Genomic DNA, 20,921 nt, shown 5'->3' with positions numbered 1-20,921 from the left:
ATCCACAATCCCTGACGGTGAACTCTGTGATCCACAGTCTCTGACTGAACTCTGTGATCCACAATCACTGACAGTGATCTCTGCGATCCCCAATCACTGACAGTGATCTCTGCGATCCCCAATCACCGAGAGTGAACTCTGTCATCCCCAATCACCGACAGTGAACTCTGTCATCCACAATCACTGACAGTGAACTCTGTCATCCCCAATCACCGACAGTGTACTCTGTCATCCCCAATCACCGAGAGTGAACTCTGTCATCCCCAATAACCGAGAGTGAACTCTGTCATCCCCAATCACCGAGAGTGAACTCTGTCATCCCCAATCACCGAGAGTGAACTCTGTCATCCACAATCACCGAGAGTGAACTCTGTTATCCACAATCACCGAGAGTGAACTCTGTCATCCCCAATCACCGACAGTGAACTCTGTCATACCCAATCACCGACAGTGAACTCTGTCATCCCCAATCACCGACAGTGAACTCTGTCATCCCTAATCACCGAGAGTGAACTCTGTCATCCCCAATCACCGAGAGTGAACTCTGTGATCCCCAATCACCGAGAGTGAACTCTGTCATCCCCAATCACCGAGAGTGAACTCTGTGATCCCCAATCACCGAGAGTGAACTCTGTCATCCCCAATCACCGACAGTGAACTCTGTGATCCCCAATCACCGAGAGTGAACTCTGTCATCCCCAATCACCGAGAGTGAACTCTGTCATCCACAATCACCAAGAGTGAACTGTGTCATCCCCAATCACCGACAGTGAACTCTGTCATCCCCAATCACCGAGAGTGAACTCTGTGATCCCCAATCACCGAGAGTGAACTCTGTCATCCCCAATCACCGAGAGTGAACTCTGTCATCCACAATCACCAAGAGTGAACTGTGTCATCCCCAATCACCGACAGTGAACTCTGTCATCCCCAATCACCGAGAGTCAACTCTGTCATCCACAATCACCGACAGTGAACTCTGTCATCCCCAATCACCGAGAGTGAACTCTGTCATCCACAATCACCGACAGTGAACTCTGTCATCCCCAATCACCGAGAGTGAACTCTGTCATCCCCAATCACCGACAGTGAACTCTGTGATCCCCAATCACCGAGAGTGAACTCTGTCATCCCCAATCACCGAGAGTGAACTCTGTCATCCACAATCACCGAGAGTGAACTCTGTCATCCCCAATCACCGAGAGTGAACTCTGTCATCCCCAATCACCGACAGTGAACTCTGTCATCCACAATCACCGACAGTGAACTCTGTCATCCCCAATCACCGACAGTGAACTCTGTCATCCCCAATCACCGACAGTGAACTCTGTCATCCCCAATCACCGACAGTGAACTCTGTCATCCACAATCACCAAGAGTGAACTCTGTCATCCACAATCACTGAGAGTGAACTCTGTCATCCCCAATCACCGAGAGTGAACTCTTTCATCCCCAATCACCGACAGTGAACTCTGTCATACACAATCACCGACAGTGAACTCTGTCATCCCCAATCACCGACAGTGAACTCTGTCATCCCCAATCACCGAGAGTGAACTCTGTCATCCCCAATCACCGAGAGTGAACTCTGTCATCCCCAATCACCGAGAGTGAACTCTGTCATCCCCAATCACCGAGAGTGAACTCTGTCATCCACAATCACCGAGAGTGAACTCTGTCATCCACAATCACCGAGAGTGAACTCTGTCATCCCCAATCACCGACAGTGAACTCTGTCATACCCAATCACCGACAGTGAACTCTGTCATCCCCAATCACCGACAGTGAACTCTGTCATCCCTAATCACCGAGAGTGAACTCTGTCATCCCCAATCACCGAGAGTGAACTCTGTCATCCCCAATCACCGAGAGTGAACTCTGTGATCCCCAATCACCGAGAGTGAACTCTGTCATCCCCAATCACCGAGAGTGAACTCTGTCATCCACAATCACCGACAGTGAACTCTGTCATCCCCAATCACCGACAGTGAACTCTGTCATCCCCAATCACAGAGAGTGAACTCTGTCATCCACAATCACCTAGAGTGAACTGTGTCATTCCCAATCACCGAAAGTGAACTCTGTCATCCCCAATCACCGAGAGTGAACTCTGTCATCCACAATCACCGACAGTGAACTCTGTCATCCCCAATCACCGAGAGTGAACTCTGTCATCCACAATCACCGACAGTGAACTCTGTCATCCCCAATCACCGAGAGTGAACTCTGTCATCCCCAATCACCGACAGTGAACTCTGTGACCCCCAATCACCGAGAGTGAACTCTGTCATCCCCAATCACCGAGAGTGAACTCTGTCATCCACAATCACCGAGAGTGAACTCTGTCACCCCCAATCACCGAGAGTGAACTCTGTCATCCCCAATCACCGAGAGTGAACTCTGTCATCCCCAATCACCGAGAGTGAACTCTGTCATCCCCAATCACCGAGAGTGAACTCTGTCATCCCCAATCACCGAGAGTGAACTCTGGCATCCCCAATCACCGAGAGTGAACTCTGTCATCCCCAATCACCGAGAGTGAACTCTGTCATCCCCAATCTCCGAGAGTGAACTCTGTCATCCCCAATCACCGAGAGTGAACTCTGTCAGCCCCAATCACCGAGAGTGTACTCTGTCATCCCCAATCACCGAGAGTGAAATCTGTCATCCCCAATCACCGAGAGTGAACTCTGTCATCCCCAATCACCGACAGTGAACTCTGTCATCCACAATCACCGAGAGTGAACTCTGTCATCCCCAATCACCGACAGTGAACTGTGTCATCCACAATCACCGAGAGTGAACTCTGTCACCCCCAATCACCGACAGTGAACTCTGTCATCCCCAATCACCGAGAGTGAACTCTGTCATCCCCAATCACCGAGAGTGAACTCTGTCATCCCCAATCACCGAGAGAGAACTCTGTCATCCCCAATCACCGACATTGAACTCTGTAATCCCCAATCACCGAGAGTGAACTCTGTCATCCCCAATCACCGAGAGTGAACTCTGTCATCCCCAATCACCGAGAGTGAACTCTGTCATCCACAATCACCGAGAGTGAACTGTGTCATCCCCAATCACCGAGAGTGAACTCTGTCATCCCCAATCACCGAGAGTGAACTCTGTCATCCCCAATCACCGAGAGTGAACTCTGTCATCCACAATCACCGAGAGTGAACTCTGTCATCCCCAATCACCGACAGTGAACTGTGTCATCCCCAATCACCGACAGTGAACTCTGTCATCCCCAATCACCGAGAGTGAACTCTGTCATCCCCAATCACCGAGAGTGAACTCTGTCATCCCCAATCACCGAGAGTGAACTCTGTCATCCCCAATCACCGACAGTGAACTCTGTCATCCCCAATCACCGAGAGTGAACTCTGTCATCCCCAATCACCGACAGTGAACTCTGTCATCCCCAATCACCGACAGTGAACTCTGTCATCCCCAATCACCGAGAGTGAACTCTGTCATCCCCAATCACCGAGAGTGAACTCTGTCATCCCCAATCACCGAGAATGAACTCTGTCATCCCCAATCACCGAGAGTGAACTCTGTCATCCCCAATCACCGAGAGTGAACTCTGTCATCCACAATCACCGAGAGTGAACTCTGTCATCCACAATCACCGAGAGTGAACTCTGTCATCCCCAATCACCGACAGTGAACTCTGTCATACCCAATCACCGACAGTGAACTCTGTCATCCCCAATCACCGACAGTGAACTCTGTCATCCCTAATCACCGAGAGTGAACTCTGTCATCCCCAATCACCGAGAGTGAACTCTGTCATCCCCAATCACCGAGAGTGAACTCTGTGATCCCCAATCACCGAGAGTGAACTCTGTCATCCCCAATCACCGAGAGTGAACTCTGTCATCCACAATCACCGACAGTGAACTCTGTCATCCCCAATCACCGACAGTGAACTCTGTCATCCCCAATCACAGAGAGTGAACTCTGTCATCCACAATCACCTAGAGTGAACTGTGTCATTCCCAATCACCGAAAGTGAACTCTGTCATCCCCAATCACCGAGAGTGAACTCTGTCATCCACAATCACCGACAGTGAACTCTGTCATCCCCAATCACCGAGAGTGAACTCTGTCATCCACAATCACCGACAGTGAACTCTGTCATCCCCAATCACCGAGAGTGAACTCTGTCATCCCCAATCACCGACAGTGAACTCTGTGATCCCCAATCACCGAGAGTGAACTCTGTCATCCCCAATCACCGAGAGTGAACTCTGTCATCCACAATCACCGAGAGTGAACTCTGTCACCCCCAATCACCGAGAGTGAACTCTGTCATCCCCAATCACCGAGAGTGAACTCTGTCATCCCCAATCACCGAGAGTGAACTCTGTCATCCCCAATCACCGAGAGTGAACTCTGTCATCCCCAATCACCGAGAGTGAACTCTGGCATCCCCAATCACCGAGAGTGAACTCTGTCATCCCCAATCACCGAGAGTGAACTCTGTCATCCCCAATCTCCGAGAGTGAACTCTGTCATCCCCAATCACCGAGAGTGAACTCTGTCAGCCCCAATCACCGAGAGTGTACTCTGTCATCCCCAATCACCGAGAGTGAAATCTGTCATCCCCAATCACCGAGAGTGAACTCTGTCATCCCCAATCACCGACAGTGAACTCTGTCATCCACAATCACCGAGAGTGAACTCTGTCATCCCCAATCACCGACAGTGAACTGTGTCATCCACAATCACCGAGAGTGAACTCTGTCACCCCCAATCACCGACAGTGAACTCTGTCATCCCCAATCACCGAGAGTGAACTCTGTCATCCCCAATCACCGAGAGTGAACTCTGTCATCCCCAATCACCGAGAGAGAACTCTGTCATCCCCAATCACCGACATTGAACTCTGTAATCCCCAATCACCGAGAGTGAACTCAGTCATCCCCAATCACCGAGAGTGAACTCTGTCATCCCCAATCACCGAGAGTGAACTCTGTCATCCACAATCACCGAGAGTGAACTGTGTCATCCCCAATCACCGAGAGTGAACTCTGTCATCCCCAATCACCGAGAGTGAACTCTGTCATCCCCAATCACCGAGAGTGAACTCTGTCATCCACAATCACCGAGAGTGAACTCTGTCATCCCCAATCACCGACAGTGAACTGTGTCATCCCCAATCACCGACAGTGAACTCTGTCATCCCCAATCACCGAGAGTGAACTCTGTCATCCCCAATCACCGAGAGTGAACTCTGTCATCCCCAATCACCGACAGTGAACTCTGTCATCCCCAATCACCGAGAGTGAACTCTGTCATCCCCAATCACCGACAGTGAACTCTGTCATCCCCAATCACCGACAGTGAACTCTGTCATCCCCAATCACCGAGAGTGAACTCTGTCATCCCCAATCACCGAGAGTGAACTCTGTCATCCCCAATCACCGAGAATGAACTCTGTCATCCACAATCACCGAGAGTGAACTCTGTCATCCCCAATCACCGAGAGTGAACTCTGTCATCCCCAATCACCGACAGTGAACTCTGTCATCCCCAATCACCGAGAGTGAACTCTGTCATCCCCAATCACCGAGAGTGAACTCTGTCATCCCCAATCACCGACAGTGAACTCTGTCATCCCCAATCACCGAGAGTGAACTCTGTCATCCACAATCACTGACAGTGAACTCTGTCATCCACAATCACCGAGAGTGAACTCTGTCATCCCCAATCACCGACATTGAACTCTGTCATCCCCAATCACCGACAGTGAACTCTGTCATCCCCAATCACCGACAGTGAACTCTGTCATCCACAATCACCGACAATGAACTCTGTCATCCCCAATCACCGAGAGTGAACTCTGTCATCCACAATCACCGACAGTGAACTCTGTCATCCACAATCACCGAGAGTGAACTCTGTCATCCACAATCACCGAGAGTGAACTCTGTCATCCCCAATCACCGACAGTGAACTCTGTCATCCCCAATCACCGAGAGTGAACTCTGTCATCCCCAATCACCGAGAGTGAACTCTGTCATCCCCAATCACCGATAGTGAACTCTGTCATCCACAATCACCGACAGCGAACTCTGTCATCCCCAATCACCGAGAGTGAACTCTGTCATCCCCAATCACCGAGAGTGAACTCTGTCATCCCCAGTCACCGAGAGTGAACTCTGTCATCCCCAATCACCGACAGTGAACTCTGTCATCCCCAATCACCGAGAGTGAACTCTGTCATCCACAATCACCGACAGTGAACTCTGTCATCCCCAATCACCGAGAGTGAACTCTGTCATCCCCAATCACCGACAGTGAACTCTGTCATCCCCAATCACCGAGAGTGAACTCTGTCATCCCCAATCACCGAGAGTGAACTCTGTCATCCCCAATCACCGACAGTGAACTCTGTCATCCCCAATCACCGAGAGTGAACTCTGTCATCCACAATCACCGAGAGTGAACTCTGTCATCCCCAATCACCGACAGTGAACTCTGTCATCCCCAATCACCGAGAGTGAACTCTGTCATCCCCAATCACCGACAGTGAACTCTGTCATCCCCAATCACCGACAGTGAACTCTGTCATCCCCAATCACCGACAGTGAACTTTGTCATCCCCAATCACCGAGAGTGAACTCTGTCATCCCCAATCACCGAGAGTGAACTCTGTCATCCCCAATCACCGAGAGTGAACTCTGTCATCCCCAATCACCGAGAGTGAACTCTGTCATCCCCAATCACCGAGAGTGAACTCTGTCATCCCCAATCACCGACAGTGAACTCTGTCATCCCCAATCACCGACAGTGAACTCTGTCATCCCCAATCACCGACAGTGAACTCTGTCATCCACAATCACCGAGAGTGAACTCTGTCATCCACAATCACCGAGAGTGAACTCTGTCATCCCCAATCACCGACAGTGAACTCTGTCAACCCCAATCACCGAGAGTGAACTCTGTCATCCCCAATCAGCGAGAGTGAACTCTGTCATCCCCAATCACCGAGAGTGAACTCTGTCATCCCCAATCACCGAGAGTGAACTATGTCATCCCCAATCACCGAGAGTGAACTCTGTCATCCCCAATCACCGAGAGTGAACTCCGTCATCCCCAATCACCGAGAGTGAACTCTGTCATCCCCAATCACCGACAGTGAACTCTGTCATCCCCAATCACCGACAGTGAACTCTGTCATCCCCAATCACCGAGAGTGAACTCTGTCATCCCCAATCACCGACAGTGAACTCTGTCATCCCCAATCACCGACAGTGAACTCTGTCATCCCCAATCACCGAGAGTGAACTCTGTCATCCCCAATCACCGAGAGTGAACTCTGTCATCCCCAATCACCGAGAGTGAACTCTGTCATCCACAATTACCGAGAGTGAACTCTGTCATCCCCAATCACCGACAGTGAACTCTGTCATCCACAATCACCGAGAGTGAACTCTGTCATCCCCAATCACCGAGAGTGAACTCTGTGATCCACAATCACGAACGGTGCACTCTGTGATCCACAATCACTGATTGTGAATTCTGTGATCCACAATCCCTTACGGTGAACGCTGTAATCCACAATCACTGACAGTGAACGCTGTGATACACAATCACTGACGGTGTACACTGTGATCCACAATCACTGATAGTGAATTCTGTGATCCTGACAGTGAACTCTGTGATCCACAATCACTGACAGTGAACGCTGCGATACACAATCACTGACGGTGCACACTGTGATCCACAATCACTGATAGTGAATTCTGTGATCCTGAAAGTGAACTCTGTGATTCACAATCACTGACGGTGAACGCTGTGTTCCACAATCACTGATAGTGAATTCTGTGATCCTGTCAGTGAACTCTGTGATCCACAATCACTGACGGTGCACTCTGTGATCCACAATCACTGACAGTGAACTCTGTGATCCACAATCACTGATGGTGAACTCTGTGATCCACAATCACTGACTGAACTCTGTGATCCACAATCCCTGATAGTGAATTCTGTGATCCTGTCAGTGAACTTTATAATCCACAATCACTGACGGTGCACTCTGTGATCCACAATCACTGACAGTGGACTCTGTGATTCACAATCTCTGATGGTGAACTCTGTGATCCACAATCACTGACTGAACTCTGTGATCCACAATCACTGACAGTGAACTCTGTGATCCACGATCACGGAGAGTGAACTCTGTAATCCTGACGGTAAACTCTGTGATCCACAATCACTGATGGTGAACTCTGTGATCCACCATCAGTGACGGTGAACTCTGTGATCCACAATCACTGACGGTAATCTCTGTGATCCACAATCCCTGACGGTGAAAGCTGTGATCCACAATCACTGACGGTGAACTCTGTGATCCACAATCCCTGTCGGTGAACTCTGTGATCCACAATCCCTGACTGTGAACTCTGTGATCCACAATCCCTGACGGTGAACTCTGTGATCCACAATCACTGACGGTGAACTGTGTGATCCACAATCCCTGTCGGTGAACTCTGTGATCCACAATCACTGAGAGTGAACTCTGTGATCCACAATCACTGATAGTGAATTCTGTGATCCTGAGAGTAAACTCTGTGATCCACAATCACTGATGGTGAACTCTGTGATCCACAATCACTGACAGTGAACTCTGTGATCCACAATCACTGACAGTGAACTCTGTGATCCACAGTCACTTACGGTGAACTCTGTGATCCACAATCCCTGACGGTGAACTCTGTGATCCACAATCCCTGTCGGTGAACTCTGTGATCCACAATCACTGAGAGTGAACTCTGTGATCCACAATCACTGATAGTGAATTCTGTGATCCTGAGAGTGAACTCTGTGATCCACAATCACTGACAGTGAACGCTGTGATCCACAATCACTGACGGTGCACTCTGTGATCCACAATCACTGACAGTGAACTCTCTGATCCACAATCACTGACGGTGAACTCTGAGATCCACAATCACTGATTGAACTCTGTGATCCACAATTCATGACGGTGAACTCTGTGATCCACAATCACTGACGGTGAACTCTGTGATCCACAATCACTGAGAGTGAACTCTGTGATCCACAATCCCTGACGGTGAACTCTGTGATCCACAGTCTCTGACTGAACTCTGTGATCCACAATCACTGACAGTGATCTCTGCGATCCCCAATCACTGACAGTGATCTCTGCGATCCCCAATCACTGATAGTGAATTCTGTGATCCTGACAGTGAACTCTGTCATGCACAATCACTGACGGTGAACGCTGTGATCCACAATCACTGACGGTGTACTCTGTGATCCACAATCACTGATAGTGAATTCTGTGATCCTGACAGTGAACTCTGTGACCACAATCACTGACAGTGAACGCTGTGATCCTGACAGTGAACTCTGTGATCTAGAATCATTGACGGTTAACTCTGTGATCCACAATCACTAACGGTGCACTCTGTGATCCTCAATCACAGATAGTGAATTCTGTGATCCACAATCCCTGACGGTGAACGCTGTAATCCACAATCACTGACAGTGAACGCTGTGATACACAATCACTGACGGTGTACACTGTGATCCACAATCACTGATAGTGACTTCTGTGATCCTGACAGTGAACTCTGTGATCCACAATCACTGACAGTGAACGCTGCGACACACAATCACTGACGGTGCACACTGTGATCCACAATCACTGATAGTGAATTCTGTGATCCTGAAAGTGAACTCTGTGATTCACAATCACTGACGGTGAACGCTGTGATCCACAATCACTGATAGTGAATTCTGTGATCCTGTCAGTGAACTCTGTGATCCACAATCACTGACGGTGCACTCTGTGATCCACAATCACTGACAGTGAACTCTGTGATCCACAATCACTGATGGTGAACTCTGTGATCCACAATCACTGACTGAACTCTGTGATCCACAATCCCTGATAGTGAATTCTGTGATCCTGTCAGTGAACTTTGTGATCCACAATCACTGACGGTGCACTCTGTGATCCACAATCACTGACAGTGAACTCTGTGATTCACAATCTCTGATGGTGAACTCTGTGATCCACAATCACTGACTGAACTCTGTGATCCACAATCACTGACAGTGAACTCTGTGATCCACGATCACTGAGAGTGAACTCTGTAATCCTGACGGTGAACTCTGTTATCCACAATCACTGACGGTGAACTCTGTGATCCACCATCACTGAGAGTGAACTCTGTGATCCTGACGGTGAACTCTGTGATCCACAATCACTGACGGTGAACTCTGTGATCCAGAATCACTAACGGTAATCTCTGTGATCCACAATCCCTGACGGTGAAATCTGTGATCCACAATCACTGACGGTAAACTCTGTGATCCACAATCACTGACGGGAAACTCTGTGATCCACAATCATTGACTGAACTCTGTGATCCACGATCACTGAGAGTGAACTCTGTAATCCTGACGGTGAATTCTGTGATCCACAATCCCTGACGGTGAACTCTGTGATCCACGATCACTGAGAGTGAACTCTGTGATCCTGATGATGAACTCTGTGATCCACAATCACTGACGGTGAACTCTGTGATCCACAATCACTGATGGTAATCTCTGTGATCCACAATCCCTGATGGTGAACTCTGTGATCCACAATCACCAACGGTGAACTCTGTCATCCACAATCACTGACGATAAACTCTATGATCCACAATCACTGACGGGAAACTCTGTGATCCACAATCACTGACGGTGAACTCTGTGAACCACAATCACCGACAGTGAACTCTATGATCCACCATCACTGACGGTGAACTCTGTGATCCACAATCCCTGACGGTGAACTCTGTGATCCACAATCCCTGTCGGTGAACTCTGTGATCCACAATCACTGAGAGTGAACTCTGTGATCCACAATCACTGAGAGTGAACTCTGTGATCCACAATCCCTGATGGTGCACTCTGTGATCCACAATCACTGACAGAGGACTCTGTGATCCACAATCACTGACGGTGAACTCTGAGATCCACAATCACTGATTGAACTCTGTGATCCACAATCCCTGACAGTGAACTCTGTGATCCACAATCACTGACGGTGAACTCTGTGATCCACAATCACTGAGAGTGAACTCTGTGATCCACAATCCCTGACGGTGAACTCTGTGATCCACAGTCTCTGACTGAACTCTGTGATCCACAATCACTGACAGTGATCTCTGCGATCCCCAATCACTGACGGTGATCTCTGTGATCCACAATCACTAATGGTGAACTCTGTGATCCACAATCACTGATAGTGTATTCTGTAATCCTGACAGTGAACTCTGTCATGCACAATCACTGACGGTGAACGCTGTGAACCACAATCACTGACAGTGAACTCTGTGATCCACAATCACTGATAGTGAATTCTGTGATACTGACAGTGAACTCTGTGATCCACAATCACTGACGGTGTGCTCTGTGATCCACAATCACTGATAGTGAATTCTGTGATCCTGACAGTGTACTCTGTGATCCACAATCACTGACAGTGAACGCTGTGATCCTGACAGTGAACTCTGTGATCCACAATCACTGACAGTGAACGCTGTGATCCTGACAGTGAACTCTGTGACCTAGAATCACTGACGGTAAACTCTGTGATCCACAATCACTAATGGTGCACTCCGTGATCCACAATCACTGATAATGAATTCTGTGATCCACAATCCCTGACGGTGAACGCTGTAATCCACAATCACTGACAGTGAACGCTGTGATACACAATCACTGACGGTGTACACTGTGATCCACAATCACTGATAGTGAATTCTGTGATCCTGACAGTGAACTCTCTGATCCACAATCACTGACAGTGAACGCTGTGATACACAATCACTGACGGTGTACACTGTGATCCACAATCACTGATAGTGAATTCTGTGATCCTGAAAGTGAACTCTGTGATTCACAATCACTGACGGTGAACGCTGTGATCCACAATCACTGATAGTGAATTCTGTGATCCTGACAGTGAACTCTGTCATGCACAATCACTGACGGTGAACTCTGTGATCCACAATCACTGACAGTGAACTCTGTGATCCACAATCACTGATAGTGAATTCTGTGATCCTGACGGTAAACTCTGTGATCCACAATCACTGACGGTGCACTCTGTGATCCACAATCACTGATAGTGAGCTCTGTGATACACAATCCCTGACAGTGAGCTCTGTGATCCACAATCCCTGACGGTGAACTCTGTGATCCACAATCACTGATAGTGAATTCTGTGATCCTGACGGTAAACTCTGTGATCCACAATCACTGATAGTGAATTCTGTGATCCTGACAGTGTACTCTGTGATCCACAATCACTGACAGTGAACGCTGTGATCCTGACAGTGAACTCTGTGATCCACAATCACTGACAGTGAATGCTGTGATCCTGACAGTGAACTCTGTGACCTAGAATCACTGACGGTAAACTCTGTGATCCACAATCACTAATGGTGCACTCCGTGATCCACAATCACTGATAATGAATTCTGTGATCCACAATCCCTGACGGTGAACGCTGTAATCCACAATCACTGACAGTGAACGCTGTGATACACAATCACTGACGGTGTACACTGTGATCCACAATCACTGATAGTGAATTCTGTGATCCTGACAGTGAACTCTCTGATCCACAATCACTGACAGTGAACGCTGTGATACACAATCACTGACGGTGTACACTGTGATCCACAATCACTGATAGTGAATTCTGTGATCCTGAAAGTGAACTCTGTGATTCACAATCACTGACGGTGAACGCTGTGATCCACAATCACTGATAGTGAATTCTGTGATCCTGACAGTGAACTCTGTCATGCACAATCACTGACGGTGAACTCTGTGATCCACAATCACTGACAGTGAACTCTGTGATCCACAATCACTGATAGTGAATTCTGTGATCCTGACGGTAAACTCTGTGATCCACAATCACTGACGGTGCACTCTGTGATCCACAATCACTGATAGTGAATTCTGTGATCCACAATCCCTGACGGTGGACTCTGTAATCCACAATCACTGACTTTGAACGCTGTAATACACAATCACTGACAGTGTACACTGTGATCCACAATCACTGATAGTGAATTCTGTGATCCTGAGAGTGAACTCTGTGATCCACAATCACTGATAGTGAATTCTGTGATCCACAATCACTTACGGTGAACTCTGTGATCCACAATCACTGACAATGTACTCTGTGATCCACAATCATTGATAGTGAATTCTGTTATCCTGACAGTGTACTCTGTGATACACAATCACTGACGGTGTACATTGTGATCCACAATCACTGACGGTGAAATCTGTGATCCACAATCACTGACGGTAAACTCTGTGATCCACAATCACTGACGGGAAACTCTGTGATCCACAATCATTGACTGAACTCTGTGATCCACGATCACTGAGAGTGAACTCTGTAATCCTGACGGTGAATTCTGTGATCCACAATCCCTGACGGTGAACTCTGTGATCCACGATCACTGAGAGTGAACTCTGTGATCCTGACGATGAACTCTGTGATCCACAATCACTGACGGTGAACTCTGTGATCCACAATCACTGATGGTAATCTCTGTGATCCACAATCCATGACGGTGAACTCTGTGATCCACAATCACCAACGGTGAACTCTGTCATCCACAATCACTGACGATAAACTCTGTGATCCACAATCACTGACGGGAAACTCTGTGATCCACAATCACTGACGGTGAACTCTGTGAACCACAATCACCGACAGTGAACTCTATGATCCACAATCACTGACGGTGAACTCTGTGATCCACTATCCCTGACGGTGAACTCTGTGATCCACAATCCCTGTCGGTGAACTCTGTGATCCACAATCACTGAGAGTGAACTCTGTGATCCACAATCACTGAGAGTGAACTCTGTGATCCACAATCCCTGACGGTGCACTCTGTGATCCACAATCACTGACAGAGGACTCTGTGATCCACAATCACTGACGGTGAACTCTGAGATCCACAATCACTGATTGAACTCTGTGATCCACAATCCCTGACAGTGAACTCTGTGATCCACAATCACTGACGGTGAACTCTGTGATCCACAATCACTGAGAGTGAACTCTGTGATCCACAATCCCTGACGGTGAACTCTGTGATCCACAGTCTCTGACTGAACTCTGTGATCCACAATCACTGACAGTGATCTCTGCGATCCCCAATCACTGACGGTGATCTCTGTGATCCACAATCACTAATGGTGAACTCTGTGATCCACAATCACTGATAGTGTATTCTGTAATCCTGACAGTGAACTCTGTCATGCACAATCACTGACGGTGAACGCTGTGATCCACAATCACTGACAGTGAACTCTGTGATCCACAATCACTGATAGTGAATTCTGTGATACTGACAGTGAACTCTGTGATCCACAATCACTGACGGTGTGCTCTGTGATCCACAATCACTGATAGTGAATTCTGTGATCCTGACAGTGTACTCTGTGATCCACAGTCACTGACAGTGAACGCTGTGATCCTGACAGTGAACTCTGTGATCCACAATCACTGACAGTGAACGCTGTGATCCTGACAGTGAACTCTGTGACCTAGAATCACTGACGGTAAACTCTGTGATCCACAATCACTAATGGTGCACTCCGTGATCCACAATCACTGATAATGAATTCTGTGATCCACAATCCCTGACGGTGAACGCTGTAATCCACAATCACTGACAGTGAACGCTGTGATACACAATCACTGACGGTGTACACTGTGATCCACAATCACTGATAGTGAATTCTGTGATCCTGACAGTGAACTCTCTGATCCACAATCACTGACAGTGAACGCTGTGATACACAATCACTGACGGTGTACACTGTGATCCACAATCACTGATAGTGAATTCTGTGATCCTGAAAGTGAACTCTGTGATTCACAATCACTGACGGTGAACGCTGTGATCCACAATCACTGATAGTGAATTCTGTGATCCTGACAGTGAACTCTGTCATGCACAATCACTGACGGTGAACTCTGTGATCCACAATCACTGACAGTGAACTCTGTGATCCACAATCACTGATAGTGAATTCTGTGATCCTGACGGTAAACTCTGTGATCCACAATCACTGACGGTGCACTCTGTGATCCACAATCACTGATAGTGAGCTCTGTGATACACAATCCCTGACAGTGAGCTCTGTGATCCACAATCCCTGACGGTGAACTCTGTGATCCACAATCACTGATAGTGAATTCTGTGATCCTGACGGTAAACTCTGTGATCCACAATCACTGACGGTGCACTCTGTGATCCACAATCACTGATAGTGAATTCTGTGATCCACAATCCCTGACGGTGGACTCTGTAATCCACAATCACTGACTTTGAACGCTGTGATACACAATCACTGACAGTGTACACTGTGATCCACAATCACTGATAGTGAATTCTGTGATCCTGACAGTGAACTCTGTGATCCACAATCACTGATAGTGAATTCTGTGATCCACAATCACTTACGGTGAACTCTGTGATCCACAATCACTGACAATGTACTCTGTGATCCACAATCATTGATAGTGAATTCTGTTATCCTGACAGTGTACTCTGTGATACACAATCACTGACGGTGTACATTGTGATCCACAATCACTGAGAGTGAATTCTGTGATCCTGACATTGTACTCTGTGATCCACAATCACTGACAGTGAGCTCTGTGATCCACAATCACTGATCGTGAGCTCTGTGATCCACAATCCCTGACAGTGAGCTCTGTGATCCACAATCCCTGACGGTGAACTCTGTGATCCACAATCCCTGACAGGTGAACTCTGTGATCCACAATCACTGACAGTGAACTCTGTGATCCACAATCACTGACAGTGAACTCTGTGATCCACAATCCCTGACAGGTGAACTCTGTGATCCACAATCACTGACAGTGAACTCTGTGATCCACAATCACTGACGTTGAACTCTGTGATCCACAGAGGTGGTGTGTGGGGGAGTGTGTGAGGGAGGGGGAGTGTGTGGGAGGGGAGTGAGCAGGGGAGGGGGAGAGAATGGGAGAGTGTGTGGGGAAGGGGGAGTGTGTGTGGGGGGAGTGTGTGGGGGAAAGGGAGTGTGTGGGGCATGGGAAGTGTGTGGGGAGTGTGCGGTGAAGGGGGATTGTGTGGGGAGGGGAGTGAGCGGGGGAGGGGGAGAAAATGGGGGAGTGTGTGGGGAGGGGTAGTGTGTGGGGGATGGGGAGTTTGTGGGGAGGGGGAGCGTGTGGCGAGGGTAGCGAGCGGGGGAGGGGGAGAGAATAGGGGAGTGTGTGGGGAAGGGGGAGTGTGTGTGGGGGGAGTGTGTGGGGGAAAGGGAGTGTGTGGGGCATGGGAAGTGTGTGGGTGTGTGCGGGGAAGGGGGATTGTGTGGGGGAGGGGTGAGTGTGTGGGAGATGGGGAGTGTGTGGGGAGGAGTGTGTGGGGAGGGGGAGTGTGGGGGGAGGGGGAGTGTGTGGGAGATGGGGAGTGCGTGGGGAGTGTGTGGTGGAGGGGGAGTGTGTGGGGGAGGGGGAGTGTGTTGTTAAGTAAAGGGTTAAGAGTTAAGTAATGCATTAAGAGACATTGGTTGTCTCATTTATGTTAAGTATCCAATGATTGACACTGATATGTAAAGGGGCTTCAGGAGGCCCTTGTGTCGGGTGATGTGTTAAGGTTTTGTGCAGAGGCTGTGGTAGTGAAAAAAATGGTGTTTGGTGAAAAAGAACAGGACTATTGACTCTTTATTTAACGGTAACTAAAACGTCTAACAATTGGTAGCAGAGGATGGTTGCTGTGTAAATGTGAAGGTTTGAAAGATACAACTTTTCCAGATAAAACCAAGGAGTGAGTGAGAACAGGAAAAAAAAACTCAAAGGCTGAACCGAGGATAAAGATGGCTGGATATGACTATCCTCCCTTATTTTCTGAAAGGGAATCGTACGACCAATGGAGAAATGCAGTAGTTATGTGGACTAAAGTAACTGCTTTGGGAAAGAGAAAACAAGGTATGGCATTGACTCTTTCTCTACCATATGGCAGTAAAATCCGAAACAAAGTGTTTTCTGAGCTGGAATTGGAAGAGTTAGACTCAGAAGAAGGCCTGGAGACTTTATTACATTATATGGATAAGATTTATAAGAAAGATGACTTGTTAAGTGCGTATGAAGCATGGTCGGATTTTGATAAGTTCCGGAAAATGGAGGCTATCTCCATGGAAGATTATATAATGGAATTTGGCAGACTATATAAAAGGCTGCAGAAACACAACCTGGAATTTCCACAATCTGTGTTGGCCTTTACATTACTGGACTGTGCTAGAGTGAGCAACATGGATAGGCTCCTGGTTTTGACAGGAGTTCAGTTTACGGATGAGGATACCTTATTCGATCAGATGACAAAAGCTTTAAAGAAGTTTCTGGGGAAACATTCGATTCCGATGGCTCTGTTGACCCAAATAGGTCAGCCTGCAATAAGGCAGAATATGGAAGATACACTAGTAACAGGATGGCCAAATTGTACGGCTATGAACAGGGCTCAAGACTATAGATGGAGACCGAGACAAGGAAATTATGAAGACAGAAACCCAGTTAGAACTTACAGTAGGAAGATGAACCCCAGAAATGCACGGGGCATGATAAATCGATGTTTTCGATGTGACTCTAAATACCATTATTTCTTCAACTGTCCAACTCGTTATGATAGAGTGTTTGAAGCGACACATGACACAGAAGAGGAAAAAGATAGTGTTCACAGAGAAGACATTGTCCTATAAACAAGCAGTTTTACGCCGGTAATGAGGGTGTTGGTTGCAGAATCCTTCAACTGTGCTGTATTGGACAGTGGCTGCACATCTACTGTGTGTGGAATTGACTGGTTAAAATGTTACCTGGCTAGAGGAGTTCTGGGAGGAGGTGTTTAGGGTAATTTCCAAGGTGGTGCGTGTGAAACTGGACCCGGCTCCCCAGGAGGCCATATTCGGGGTGTCGGACCAGCCAGGGTTGGAAACGGGAGCGGAGGCAGATATCATAGCCTTCGCCTCGTTGATCGCCCGAAGGCGGATCCTGCTGGGATGGAGAGCAGCCTCTCCACCCAGTGCCCTGGCGTGGCGGGGGGACCTGTTGGAATACTTGACCCTTGAGAAGGTTAAGTTCGAACTGAGGGGAAGCTCGGAGGGGTTCTACAAGCCATGGGCACTATTTATTATGCACCTTCAAGAACTGGATAACATCGAACATTAGTTGGGGGGGGGGGGGGCGGGGGCTGTGTAGATTAAGGGTGACTACGGGTAATCCCTGATTCCTTTTTGTCATTTGTTTATGTAAACATGCGGGCTGAGGTTTGGGGGTTGGTGGGTAGATGGGATCGTTGTTATTATGGGGACTGACATATCTTGCTGATTATTGTTTATTGTTGATGGGTGTAATTGTGGGAGAAAATGTGAAAAAGGAGGAGAATAAAAATATTTTTAAAAATAAAAAAAGTTACCTGGACTCCTTGAATGCTGAAAGTCGTAATAAGGTTGAGGAATTTGAAAGTTCCACAAGTTTCAGGTTTGGGGATGATAATACTCTGAAGTCGCTGAAAAGAGTGGTGATCCCTTGCAATATTGCCAGAGTGAATCATTTCATTAGCACGGATGTTGTATCAAGTGAGATATCTTTGCTTCTGAGCAGACCGTCGATGAAGAAAGCACACATCAAACTGGATATGGAACAGGATAAGGCAACAGTTTTTGGAAAGACTGAACTTACAATTTACACAGTCAGGACACTATTGTATTCCATTACTGACAAGTAATATTTCGAGTAGAGTGGTTAAGGATGTGTTAATGGCAGTTGAAAATGGGACTTTCGCTGATAAAAAGCATGTTGTATTAAAACTGCATAGGCAATTTGCACATCCGTCTCCTCGGAGGTTGAAAAATTTATTAAAGGATGCAGGGGTAAGGGATGACGACTATACTAAACTGATAGAACAGGTTAGTGATTGCTGTGAAGTTTGTAGAAAGTACAGAAGGACACCAGCACGACCGACAGTAACCCTACCTTTGGTCAGGGATTTTAACAACAGTGTGGCCATGGACCTTAAGATCTGGGATAAGGCCATTTTTCCGAAAGGGCAACTACCAAAAGTTGGTACAAAGGTGACATACTTGCCTGAAGGGTCTAGTCAATGGAAGGATGCAATTGTTATTAGAGCAGGGAAGGCCACTGGAAAGTATAAACATTGGTTGAATGTACAGCATTCAGGGGAAGGAGTTAAGACAATGGATTGGGAACACGAAGTTCAAAAATGGAGGGCACAGAAACGCAGTGCCAGTTCAGATAGTACATCGGATAGTGAACAGGTCCGCAGGAAAAGGTCGAGAATTTTGAAAGGACATCCCACAGCAGATCGGAAAGATCAAGCAGTAGCAGTACAGAACGAGATACCAGGCGGGAGTGGGGACGTAGTTTGTCAAGATCTCGGAACATGAGTAAGACTACGAATACTAATAGGAGTAGAAGCCCACATACACGTGAGATTTTGGTGGCTTCCAATAAATTATATCAAAAGTTATCAAAGATGCTAAACAGCAAGAACTGCATAGTTGGAGTGAATTTGGGGTCGACACGGAAGTACCGGATAGGGGACAAAGAGCTCTATCTCACAGATGGATTTGCACGGAAAAGGTTCTTCCGGATGGAACTTATAAGGCAAAGGCCAGGCTCGTGACAAGGGGATTTGAAGAAAGCTTAGAAGATCAGGATTTAAGGGTAGATTCACCTACAGCAGGAAAGGTTAATTTTAACAATCTTCTTTTAGCCACAAAGGCATGGGAATGCAAATCTATGGATATAAAAGCTGCCTTCTTGCAGGAGCATCAGCTCCAGAGAGACATTTTTCTCCGTCCTCCTAAAGAAGCAGCTAACACAGAAGGGGTACTCTGGAAGTTGAACAAATGTGTATATGGATTAAATGTTGCATCCAGAGTCTGGTATTTTTCGGTAAGGTCAGTTTTGTTAAAGTTAGGCTGTTGCCAGTTGAAAGCAGATCCTGCAATGTTTACTGGCACTATACAGGAAATCTTTCTGGCATCTTTATGATGCATGTCGATGATTTTTTGTGGGGTGGGACTAGTGATTTTGAAGCTATTGTAATCTCTGGTTTGAGGAAAGAATTCAGGGTTGGAAGCCAGGCTTCCGGTGCATTTAAATATATTGGACTGGAAATTGGACAGACTAGGTTAGGGGCAACTTTACGTCAGCAATCTTATTTGGAAAGCATCAGCTCAATAGCAATTAGTCGTGGCCGAGTTTCACAAAAAGATGCAAGGTTTCAAAGATAGAAAAAGAGCAACTGCAAAGTTTAATTGGGCAACTGAACTGGTTAGGTAGACAGACTAGACTGGACGTGAGTTTTGATGTCTTAGAGTTGAGTACAAAAATGAATGATCCCAAACTGGAAGACATAATAAGAGCAAATAAATTGTTAGGCCAAACTAAAAATGCAGGAGTGTGTTTTGAGGTTCCTGGTTTTAGGTGACCTTGGGAACTTGAAACTCATAGTTTTTAGTGATGCGCCCTATGCAAATCAAGCACAGGAGGTTTTATAATTTTCCTCTTGGGGAACAATGCTAAATGTTGTCCTCTTGTGTGGGAAACAAAGCCACTCTCAGTCCAGTCTCTATAACCCAGGAGTGACCACTGTCCACGCAGTCTCAATAACTCAGGAGTGAACACTGTCTGTCCAGTCTCTATAACCCAGGCGTGACCACAGTCAGAGCAGCCTCTATAACCCAGGAGTGACCACTGTCTGTCCAGTCTCTATAACCCAGGCGTGACCACGATCCGAGCATTCTCAAAAACACAGGACTGACCACTGTCCGAGCAGTCT

This window comes from Scyliorhinus torazame, chromosome 4 (assembly GCF_047496885.1).
Source record: "Scyliorhinus torazame isolate Kashiwa2021f chromosome 4, sScyTor2.1, whole genome shotgun sequence".
Classification (NCBI taxonomy): domain Eukaryota; kingdom Metazoa; phylum Chordata; class Chondrichthyes; order Carcharhiniformes; family Scyliorhinidae; genus Scyliorhinus; species Scyliorhinus torazame.
The sequence above is the reverse complement of the archived record's forward strand: the minus strand, read 5'-3'. Positions refer to the sequence as shown.